Raw genomic sequence first — 12,033 nt, 5'->3', positions numbered from 1 at the left:
TTTAAATTAGCTATTGTTTTGGATTTTTTTCTTATTATTTTATTTTGTCCATTTATTTAATGTCATGTATATTGCATTTTCACAAATTAATTATTTACTATATATTCAAATTATTATTATTATTTTTTATCTATTGTTATTTATTTATTATTTTGTTGAGTAATTTTTGTATAGTCAAATTCTTTATTTATTAAAATTTCGGGATCTTGAAATCGAAGCCCTCCCATCGTATTGGTGGAGCCTTGATTCGGATTCTGAACCTAGGGAATATGGGCTCGGGATTGCGACTTCTCGCGTCCCGACCTATCATCCCATCATCGGTATTAAATTCATTTTTAGTATTCTTTTCTTAACTAAATATATCCTCACCATAATATCTTATTTATAGATTCTCTTTTTATTTATGTGCATACTCTATTTAGCCTAAAACTCTTACTTATAAACTAAATAATCACCTAAGCTTATATATTTATTTTATGTATCCATATATACTTTTTCTTACTTGGATCTAATTTTACTATAAAACATTTAGTATATTTATATGAATAACTTAAACATATTCCTATCATTTTCTAACCATTTACTACATTTATTATTTATTTCATATACATATATTTAAACTCCCTAAGATCTATAATCTATTATGCTAAAGACTTTCACATTTTTTTTTCATATATTTCATTTTTCCTATGTATATAATTCAGAAAATAATAACACTATCATGACTAATAAATAAAAAAAACACATCATATCTCAACATCAACAGTCCAAGCTAAAATCACTACTTAGTAAGCAGACCCATTACCTATTGGTTTGAGATTAGCCCACTGCTCCAAGTGGATTTAAGATCTGTTGGGCTTTGGTCACCTCTAGTCCAGCCTAAGTCCGAATGGCCTGCACCAACAGGCTCCTTTACCTCCTTCCCCTCATTCTCTCTTTAATTTCTCTCTCTAAAGGCACCGGTTCTCTCCCATCTCTCTAGAACCATCAGCTTTTAGACACCTCCCAAACAGGATCTTTACTGTCACTGGAACTGGTGCCGCAGCACCACCCTTCCCTTTCTTTCTATCACTAGCAGCGACTAAGCCCTTCACCAGCCTGCGGTGTTGGCCCGTTCCCCTCTCTCTTTCTCTTTGCCCGAACTAGTCACTCTCTCTCTTTGCCCAAACTGAGCTTTACTCCTTTCGTCGCCCCAACAAAATCGGGTTCCTTTCCACGTCGATCTCTCTCTCTCACTCTCTAAAAATAACTTTCTTCTTTCCTCTCTTCCCAAGCGTCGGCTTCACTCTCTCTCCCCATATCCTTTGCCGACTTCCAGATCTGACTCCTCTTTGTTTTGCCTGCTTCTCTTCTCTCTCTCTCTTTGCTCTGCCAACTTCCTTCTCTCTCTCTCTCTCTAAAGTCGACGGCACCCCCCAAAACCCAAGGCTCTCTTCCCCTTTGTGCCTATATTTGATGATTTTTTTTTGTATTGCTTGGTATTTTTTTTTTTTTGTATTTGTGGTTGATTCTAGCTGTTAGAAGAGTAGAGAAATTTTGGTTGTGGTATTTGGCTGCTAAAGGCTAGGATTTTTGATTTTTTTCGATTGTGGTTTTTTGGCTGCTAAGGATTCCTAGGGTTTTTTGCTATGAGGGATCTTTCTGGGTTTGTTTTTGGTTGCCGCTCTTGATTTTTTTTGGCTCTTCCTTCCTCGGGTTGCTACAGTGCCCCCTCCCTTTATACTCGTTTGTGGCTTCTGGAGGGGGCACGCTCCACTACTCTACCAGACGTGAGTTTTTCGCGTCTAGCACTGTTGTGGTGGTACTGGAAGGGGTGTCGCGCTTTGCCAGTACTCTCCTTTTTTTATATATTCTAATTATTTAGTTAATTAATTTTTAATTAATATTTAATTTTGATTTATTATTTGTCAAAATTTAAGTGTCTATAATAGGGAGAGGTATAGTGATGCAATAAGTAAAATGAGATATGTTGAAGTGATAAAAGAAAAAGATTGAAACAGTCTTTGAAGTATTGATTACTGTGACAAGTGGTCATGAGTAAAGGATAGAATATAGGGACATGATGAGAGCAAGGTAGAGAGTAAGATAGAAAGTAAGGCAAAGGAAGAGCTTTGTAAGAGAGAGCTTGAAAGCAAGTAACCTAGAGACGGAATTTGTTGAGTTTCCGAGCGCGACAAATGGAGAACACAATGTTTTAATTTGTGGTGTATTTATGGAGTTTTTGTACTCTGTTTCCAGGATGAGACATTGCGTTGTCAACATCTTATCATGCTTTCTATATTTGCTGGATTGCCGAAATTACTAATGGTAACTGACATTTTGTACCTTGCATTGGTACTTAATAAAAGGCATTGATTGAGCACGGGGTAAAACCCTAAATATTCAAGCAGCTGGTACTATAGTGGATTCCCTCACATTCAAAAGTGTATCACTTGTTCTTAAAGAAAAGGACGAAAAAAGGAAAATCATTTGTGCTTTAAAAAAAGATTAAAAAAGAAAAATTGTTTAACTACCTTCACATCTGACTATTAGTATTAAGCTAAACTTTTTAAAACTTTTTAAGGATGAAACTTACTAGTAAACCTTGCCCCCCATCTTAAGCTACTTTCACTATTATTACGTTCAAAGTTATTAAATCAAAGATACATATCGTGTATAAAAATTTTATTTTCAAGTATCGAATATCGAGCATTGTATTATAAGATACGGTATAATTTTTTTAAAATTAATTATAAATAATATATATAAATTTTAAATAAAAAATTTAAAAAAATGTTATAAAAAATATATAACATAAAGTGAAAAGATCATTGCTTTTTAATTTAAATTCTCAACATACTCTTTAAAAGTAAATCTTTTTATATAAGACATGTATTTCCCATAATAATTTACTAATTCAAAGCAAAAAATATTTAATATTTTCAATATATATTACTTTTAAAATAAAAGTTAAAATACTCACTTTCAAATAGCGTAGAGAGTACAAAGTTTACAATTGCCAATGGCTTTGGATTTTGATGATCAAAGAGACACACGGATAGAAAAAGAAATTAGCCAGTAGGTGAATCTTTAGTTTTTCTACAAGCGTAAAGGCATAAGGTCGTTTATGACTTTTGGTTCTTTAAGTTTCGGCCCATAATGACAAGAAGTAATGGTGCATTGATATATAATTTATGTGTATCATATAATATGTACGATTCAAAAATTATCAACTAATATATCTTCAATAATTGATGAATTGTGATAAATTCATCTATATGTATTACGTATGGTATGATATTAATAATTATGATCACGTTTTAGTCGTTGTTTGCTCTCTATTCAATGATATACTTTTATGAAATAATTTCATGCAATATAATATATAATAAAATTGATAATATATTAATACTAAAAAAGATGGAGCATCTAAGTCAAAAGCTTTTCACTTTAGTTTTTTTAAATAATTTCTGTCGTAAAACAATCCGTAATTTAAGCAATTTAACAGAAATCGCAGGCTAACTCGACCCTTGTTTTGTTTTCCTTCCTCATTCAAGCAAAACGAATTAGTATAATAACAATACCATAAATTTCCAAAAATTGCGCCTAACGTAGAATTTATTTTGTGTCAATACAAAGACATAAACACAGCAACTAATCAAGGCTCGATTTCTGCCAAACACATGAAAAATGAAAAAAGAAAGAAAGAAAGAAATTCCCTTGAAATTGTAAGGTAGGCTAATTTCAGAGGCGATGAAATTAAGGCGTATAGTAAAATTAAAAGTGCGGTGCAACTAATCTATCAAATTTGCAACACGTTTTAAAGAGCCAATTATCTCTGGGACCCAATCACACAGAAAATATTTGTCGGTTCATGACACAATTTCACGCTTTTTGATGGAAAGTCTTGGGTCCCAAATGTCAAATCTCATTTTAGTGAAAAGAACATGTTAAGTCGGACAAAACACACGACAGACGGACATAAGATCAGAATCGATATGACAATAATACTGAAATGTTTCTTCTACGTTTTTCCTTGCTTTTTTTCTTTACCTAGGCGTAAAGCTTCTGCTAAGCTTTGTTATAGCTATCTAACTGAGTCAAATTAGCTTGTGGCCATTGCTTGCAAGCTACCCATTTTACCATGTCATAAATGTGACATGTTAAGTTAGTTGGCATTTCTTTTCTTCTTGGTTTATATCTCGTTCTCTTCTTTATTTTGTTTTTCCATCTAAAGTTGACTATTAAAATATAGATTCAATATTCTTCACCCTAATCCATTTGAGAAAGACCTTAATGATTCAAATTTGGAGTTCAATATCTAATTTGTCACTGTATTATGACTATGACACAATATTAAATTGTGACTCTATATTTCAACGAAGTTGATTTTTTTATTATATTTTTGTTTTGAGATAAATTTTAACAAAGTCATTGGAAAAGTGCATGCACATGAGGCCATGTGATTGTTATTTCGGATATTTTTGATAAGCCCACAATAAAAGAAATTGAAGAAAAAATAACTTGGTGATGCAGCAAATGATGTGGCAACAATTATTTCAACGTGTGTGATATTCCACTTTATAATTTTAGTTTTTTTTTAAATTTATTTAAAATACGTCATGTATTAGTATTTTACAAATTATTTGATCACCATTCATACTTAAAGCTCGACGTATTGAAATTCAATGACAAAGTTCTTTAGAATTTGGTATTTATTCCTTAGGTTTTGCAAATTTAACTTGAATGTTTCAAATTAATTTGAATCTTGGAACCGAGGAGTGGACTAAATGGGATTGGACCACATTAACTCAGTTGTATAACCTAAATCATAATGAGTTTAGTGAAAAAAAAATGGGTGCACTTTATTATTTATTATATCTAAATTTGCAATTTCTAAATATTTTTTCACAATACTACTCCTTTCCCCAAAAAAAAAAAAATGGTCAATATATAACTTTTGATGGTCATCTATTTTCATTTTAACTTTAATTGTTTTAGATATTTTAATTTAATTAAAAATTTTAAAATATATAATTAAAAACTACTTCTTACAAAAGTTTGTAAAAAGTAAATTTTTACATTTTAATTGATACTTGATTTAATATAAAAGAGGTCAAATTTTAAAACAAAATTGACTGTAAAAAATAGAAGTAAAAAGGTGATAATTCTTCTCAATCGAACGAGAGAATGTATTTTGGATTCAAACCTCCTGTCTTTATTTCTTGTCCCATTTTCTGTCTCAACTTTTATAAATCATCACATGTTTGATTTTAATTTTTTCCCCCTCTTTGTCTCGTCACATCTCAGTACCGATACTTTTGTTCCTTAGCTCAAAGTGTTGAATACCGAAAGCAAAAGGTTTTATGACCTCATATTATAAGGTCCTTCCCTTGTGCTTACCGATCTCCATCCAACATAACCCCAAATTTGCAATCCACCACATCACCTAACTCTTGGTATAACTTTCTTCACTTATTACAACTCATTTTTGCTTTTTATTTGCATCTAATTTTTTGGATGTATGTCCATCATTTGTTTGATCCACCTTTTTTCTTTCGTTTTTATCTGGTCATTGTGGATACATAATTCACATTTACAGAAAGTATAAATAAAAATTACAACGACTTTGCTGTTTGCTTTGCATTGTCTCTTCTTTTGATCTCTTCGTTTTCTTCTTTATTTATTTATTTTTTTACATAAATACAAAATTTTTTGGTAACTCTAAAAGTCGTAGAGTTGAACTTTAGTGGCTGGAAAGGAAGAGTTAGAGGTGGTGAATGGTTAACGCTACCATTTGCAATTGGTTTAAATGATGAGTGAACCCTGTCTATCATGATAGGGGAGAAAGATACAAAAAAAAATAAAAAATTAAAATCAAACATATACTAATTTAATAATAAAAAATAAACGTGACAATTTTTGAAAATTAAGACAAGGAGTAGGAGAAGAAATAATGGGGAAGATGATTAGGGTTCATTTGTTTTTATACCTAAATATGCTTTCCAAAATAGTATATATAAAGATTACACTAAGCCTTGAAAATTATTTGTTGTATTTTATTGCTTGCATAGCGGTTTTTGGTTAATTAATACTTTTACATTTTGGAAACTGTTAAGCATTAAATGAACTTAATTTAATTCGTTAAATAAAAGTTAATCACACGTGTTTTTACCAAACAATTGTTGCCTAAATTATTTTAGTGACTAAAATACCTTTTCATCAATTTAGTTTGACTTTATTTCTATTTCTATATAAGTTAATTTATTTTTTTTATAAATTGCATACATACATACATATGTACATATGTATATATAAAACTTAACGTACTATCTGTTTTGTTTATGGTTGTTATAAGAAGCTGTGATATCCATATTCCATAATGTTAACATCTAAAGAACAAAACCAGTGGACATGCTTTCAACTTGGATTTGAATATAATTATAGGATTACATAGGTGATCACATAAACAAAACAATGAAATCGACCTATGGATTAGAAGTAACTTGAGCTATGAAGGTTAAACACGTGTGACTGATGAGACAGTGGGAAGAAATTAAAGAAAACTTGCTGCTTATTATATACTTTCGTACTAACTCACGCCTTGGTAAGCCATTGGAGGAGGATACTTACATGCTTACGTAGGATATTTCCTTTGAATCTTTCTTAAAGTTTTATCCTCAATTAGTCAGAGATTTCATTCCGTAATTTTTAGGGAATTTGATTCCTTTTTTCTATTCTCTGATACCCATGTTATCATGTTTTCACAAAATCGTTTGAGTGGAGTTTACTATGAATATAGCTGGATCCTTCCTATAGAATACGAGTTTTGTTATAATCTATCCCTCTATTGACATATTTTATATTTTATAGTGATGAATTTGAAAACGATACGAAATGAAGGTGCAGTTTAATTAAAAAATTGAGAATGATGAATGTAGGTCAAATTATACAATTAGTTTTTACATATCATTAGATTAGTAATAGATTTCAAGATTCAGGACTTTTTATGACATGAGAACTTTCAAAATTAATAAAATTTCTGTTTTTTTAAAAAAATAAATTTTATATAATAATTTATAAAAATTAAATTTATATATATTTTTTAAATTGATAGTGTCAGTACCGGAAAGGATTTAAGCATATTATTTGATGGCTGAGCTCTCATGCCAAAAAGTTAATAAGAAAAGCATATGACCCATCGCAATTTAGTCTTAAAAGAAAAATAAAAAGCAAGAGAAGAGCATGCAGTACAAGAGCTTGTACTTCAGTTTATGTACTACAAGAACAAATCTTAACTATAAATCCATGTAAGCTTGCATAGCAAAAACAATAAAACATTCAACTAAGCTTTTATCTTCTCCAGCGCCTGATTTCTTACAGGTTTCCGTCTCACTGATTTGCTAATTAAATTAGCTCTTCTTTGTTTCTTTTTGATATATTTATTCTGTTTTGATCATTTGTTTTTTCATTATGTATAAAATAGAAGTGAGATTTGAATTTTCATCTTTATTGTAATATCTCAAACAATAAAATCTTTAGAAACAAAATTTAAGATCTTGTCGAGTGAGAGCTTGATCAATTTATATTGAAAATTTTCATTATATGTTGATTTATTTTGCTTTGAATTAGATCCAGGATTAATTTAATTTGTCTCTTTCGTTATCAATGCTATTTTATGAGTTGTAAAGCAATTCCATCAACATATGGGAGCATTTCAAAGTTGTCAATCAAAAAGAAAATTACAACTCCTCTGGTTTGAGGAAAGTGGTAAAATTGTATGTGCTCATCTATGCTGCCTCTCGTGGGCCCCAAAAAACTAAAGGGAAACTTTTCTTTGTACGTTTGATTGTATTTTTATTTTGCACGTCTCATTATATGTTTATTACTAGCTTGTCGACTTTAGTGGGATTTGATGATATAGAGATGTTATGGGTGTCAAATTGAAGAGATCTCGAGAATAATTTTGAGATCAGGATGTACTACTTGGTTTTTATCGATTACCATAAATTGTTAGATTATATAAGGTATAATAAACTTTTATTTTCATAAATTGAAATTTAGGTACATCAAGATAGGATGAGTTATACGCTATTCAATCTTTTACTTACAATTTAAAGATTAGAGACTTAATAGACATTTTCAATATAAATCTTGATTAATCAATTACTATGGACTACAACGCTTTTAAGAAAAAAAAAGTAACGTTGAAATTTGAGATTTAATATAATTTGAACGCGGTTTGCAAAATAAAAGTAAGTTATCTTCTTTAGTATAAAAAAACCTTTCTTTTTGTTTTACAAAAGTAAAATTTAATATTAATTTGTACAAAAGAAAAAAGAGAGAGATTCACTTTAAATTTTTTATATAACCATCAAATGATTTTTAATAAAGTAAGTTGATAGTTTAAGAAAGCATGATGCCATGTATATTATATTTAGAAAGCACTAAGGGAGCTGTTTATATGCATTATTGCATGTACAAGTTAAGTCATTGTCATCGTCCTAATCTCTGTTGGGGGCCAATGCGTAGGAGATATTGGTCATTGAAGAAAAAGAAGTTGAGACTAATTCCTCAATCAAGATTGATTAATTAAAAAAATAATTTATAGAGGGGACCCAAGCTTCCGAACAAATTTATTAATTAATATTTATAAACAAATTTGATTTAATTTTGTTAATTCGTGAACTTCATATGGAATTAAAACGCTCGCTCTAGATGAATTCCCGTGATGTAATCTTGGAAAGATTATTAATATGGGAAGGTATTGGCTGAAACGAGATTGCAAGGACATGGAAGAGATAAGCTCATAAGAAACAAATTGGCTGAGTGTAAGAAAAGCCCAACACAGAAGAGAAAGAACAAAGGCTACTCATAGCAGTCGCCATGACAATGCAAATGAGTGAAAGTGAACAATTTCAGTCTTCTCTTGGGTTCCAGTACACTGTGCATATCAATAATGCATGTACGTTGGTATAATAGACAAAAGATGTCACGTGTTGGTAACAACATGACGGGTCTCTATTTTTCCAGCTCCTCGATCGACATATCTTCCTGGCTAGGCCCAGGTAAGAACGCTGCTTGAATCTGCTTAACATAGCCTCGGTTCTTACCTTGTAACTCTTGCTTTCTTTGTATTATTCCTACATCTCTTTGCAGGAAGAAGAACAAAATGTACACTGTCGACAAGGAGACAAGTTATTAAAAAGATTAAAATATCCATCCAATAACGTATGGTGGCCGATACACCACGTTACATGTCTACTTCCAATGATATGTGCAACACGTTCACCCTCCGGGGGACTAAATAAACTGGCATGCAAAATTAATTAGTTTCCTGTCCGACGAGCAATAGCACCGGACCCCTCATTGCTACATTTAAAAGATAAAATAATTTTTTCACCTTATAGATATATTTTTTTAATTAAAAATATTGATTCGTGATAGATAATATTAGAATTTACTCAATTATTTATTTATTTTTTTTAAATTGTAATAAATATTTCATTAATCAAGAAGGAAAGACAACTAAAAGAGGGCATACCCTCTCTTTGTACAAGCCTGCAGTGGACAAAAAAGATGCCGCGGTACCCAAGCTCAGAATTAGGAGATGGAGGCAGAGAATACCTCCTGCAGTAGAAGTAAATATAAAAAAACTGACACCACAGCATAGGTAAATACTCAACTCTTTATTAATGGGTGACGTCTCATGAGAATTATCAAAGTCGAGGTAGATTCAGAGTAAAGTGATCCCCTCCTTCTATGAGTGAAAGAGCTAATGTAACATTAAAGTAAGTTTGGATCAAGATGAGTCTTTTTCTTTTACGAGTGAAAGAGCTAGTGTAACCAGAATGTTATACAATTGGATAGAGAAAAATTTTTAAAACCTTAATTTTTAAAATTTTAATTATTAATAAAATTGTAATAGATAATGATTAAAGTTATTTTTGTTTGATTCAGAAAAAAGTGAAAGTGGATATTAATTTTCGAAAAGAAGGAAATAGTGAATTTTTAATGAGAAATATATTTTGAGTGGCATTTATTTGTCTTACATTTATTATGGTGGCATTGTGTCCAATAATTATTGTCTATGCTTACTCAAACACAATATTAGATAATAAATATTGTCTACTTTAATATTATATATATATATATATATATATATATATTATATTATATTTTTTTGAATGAAAAACGTACTCAAATATTTGTTTTAATGATACGATTGTACATATATCTCCTAATTCAATAACTTAAATTTGAATTTCTGATTTTTTGAATAAAAAATTTGAAAGAAAGACATTTACAAATCCATGGAGAGATAATGATGAAACATAAGACAAAGGTTTAATGACACCTCGCTATAAACACTATCTTGTGATGGAATATATTGGATCCTCTCTTCTTCCTTAACTAACTACCAAACACAAATACAAAAAGACATCAATTAGTAATAGTGCAGTTTCCATCACCATCCTTTTCAAAAATAAGGTTGATATTCAAACATTGTACTAAATACTGATTCGAGTTTGCTATCATTAACGATCAACTGAAGACTCGTAGGGGCATTACAGTGACATCTTAGCCTATAGATTTTGTATATATTTAACTAAAAATTCTTGAAAAAATATATTTGTCAAAAGCATGGTTTATGATTTAAATCTAAGAATTTCCATTATATTATAGTTCAATATTGAAATTTTTTACTATATATACATTCAATATAGTTGATTTTTGGACAAAAAAAAAACTAATGAAAATAGTTTATAGAATATTTTGTTAATGCAATTTGCAAATTTCAAACAAATGTGTTACTTTATATCAAAATAATAACAAAATTGAAAGTATATTAATAAAATTAAACGAATTAAAAATTGCGTATAATATAGGGACAAATTTGACTTTAATCTGACAAATATTTGAAATGGTAAATGATGGGAAAAATTTAGTGATAACATTTCAAAAATCTTGAGTTCTAACACACAAGACTTTAGGTCTATGAACGTGTACTGTTATATTATTTTTAGCATAATGTTTGAAAAAACTTGTGAATTATTTAAAAAAATTTAAATAAGTTCTTATTCTTCTATTGAATTTAATTAAATTCTTGTATTTTTATTATGAATTGAGTAAGCTCTTATGATTAATAGTTGACTAATTATCATTAGTCAAAATAATTCATGTCATTTTATATGTATGCGAAACTAAAGTGAAGGGTGAGAATTTCACATGACTATGTCATCATACCATATCAACGTATCATGTTATCATTTATAGTGATATGTCAGTATGTTACGTTAATGCTATATGGCATAGAATGATAAGCAATATTTTGATTAAGAATAGTTGACACCGAGGCGTTGTGAAGACACTTGGACATTATGAAAGACACCAATCGAGGTGAATTTAGAAACCTCACTAAGGTGAACACCAATCTTGGCAAGGTTAGAAAACCCCACTAAGGTGAGTAATGGTCAAAATCCCACTTTGTTTGGTCAAACCAAAGATACTAAAATTTCTTACTCTTCTGAAAAGAGCTTAGAGAAAATAAGTACTCCTGTTTATTAAAGAAAATATTTTTTATTAATTCTCAACTTTAATGTGTCTAACAATTAAGCAAATAGGGCTTTATACAACTATCCCAAGGAAGAGAGTCTTCTAACTTTCTCATGTGGGATTATCATAATTCCTAAATAAATAAATAAGGAAAGAACCTAACCTAAACTTCCTTGGAGTACAAGTAAAGTGAAAGATAACTTAGTCTAACCTAACTTAATGCACTAGTAACTTAAATAATATACTCCTGTATCATTCTCCCTAGATTGGAGAAAAATTACCTTCAAGATCCATGTTTGCTTCGTTTTCTCCATAGTAAGGAAAGATATCAGCTACATTGAAGGTAGAAGAAACTTCATAATCTTTAGGAAGTTCGATCTTGTAAGCATTCTCATTGATACATTGCAAGACTCGATGGTCCATTAGATTGAGGAGATAATTTTGAATGAGGCTTAGGAAGTTCCTTCCTTAAGTGAATCCACACTAAGTATCCTTTTT

The sequence above is a fragment of the Theobroma cacao genome, chromosome 8, assembly GCF_053813885.1.
Source record: "Theobroma cacao isolate CCN51 chromosome 8, ASM5381388v1, whole genome shotgun sequence".
Taxonomy (NCBI): Eukaryota; Viridiplantae; Streptophyta; class Magnoliopsida; order Malvales; family Malvaceae; genus Theobroma; species Theobroma cacao.
The sequence above is the reverse complement of the archived record's forward strand: the minus strand, read 5'-3'. Positions refer to the sequence as shown.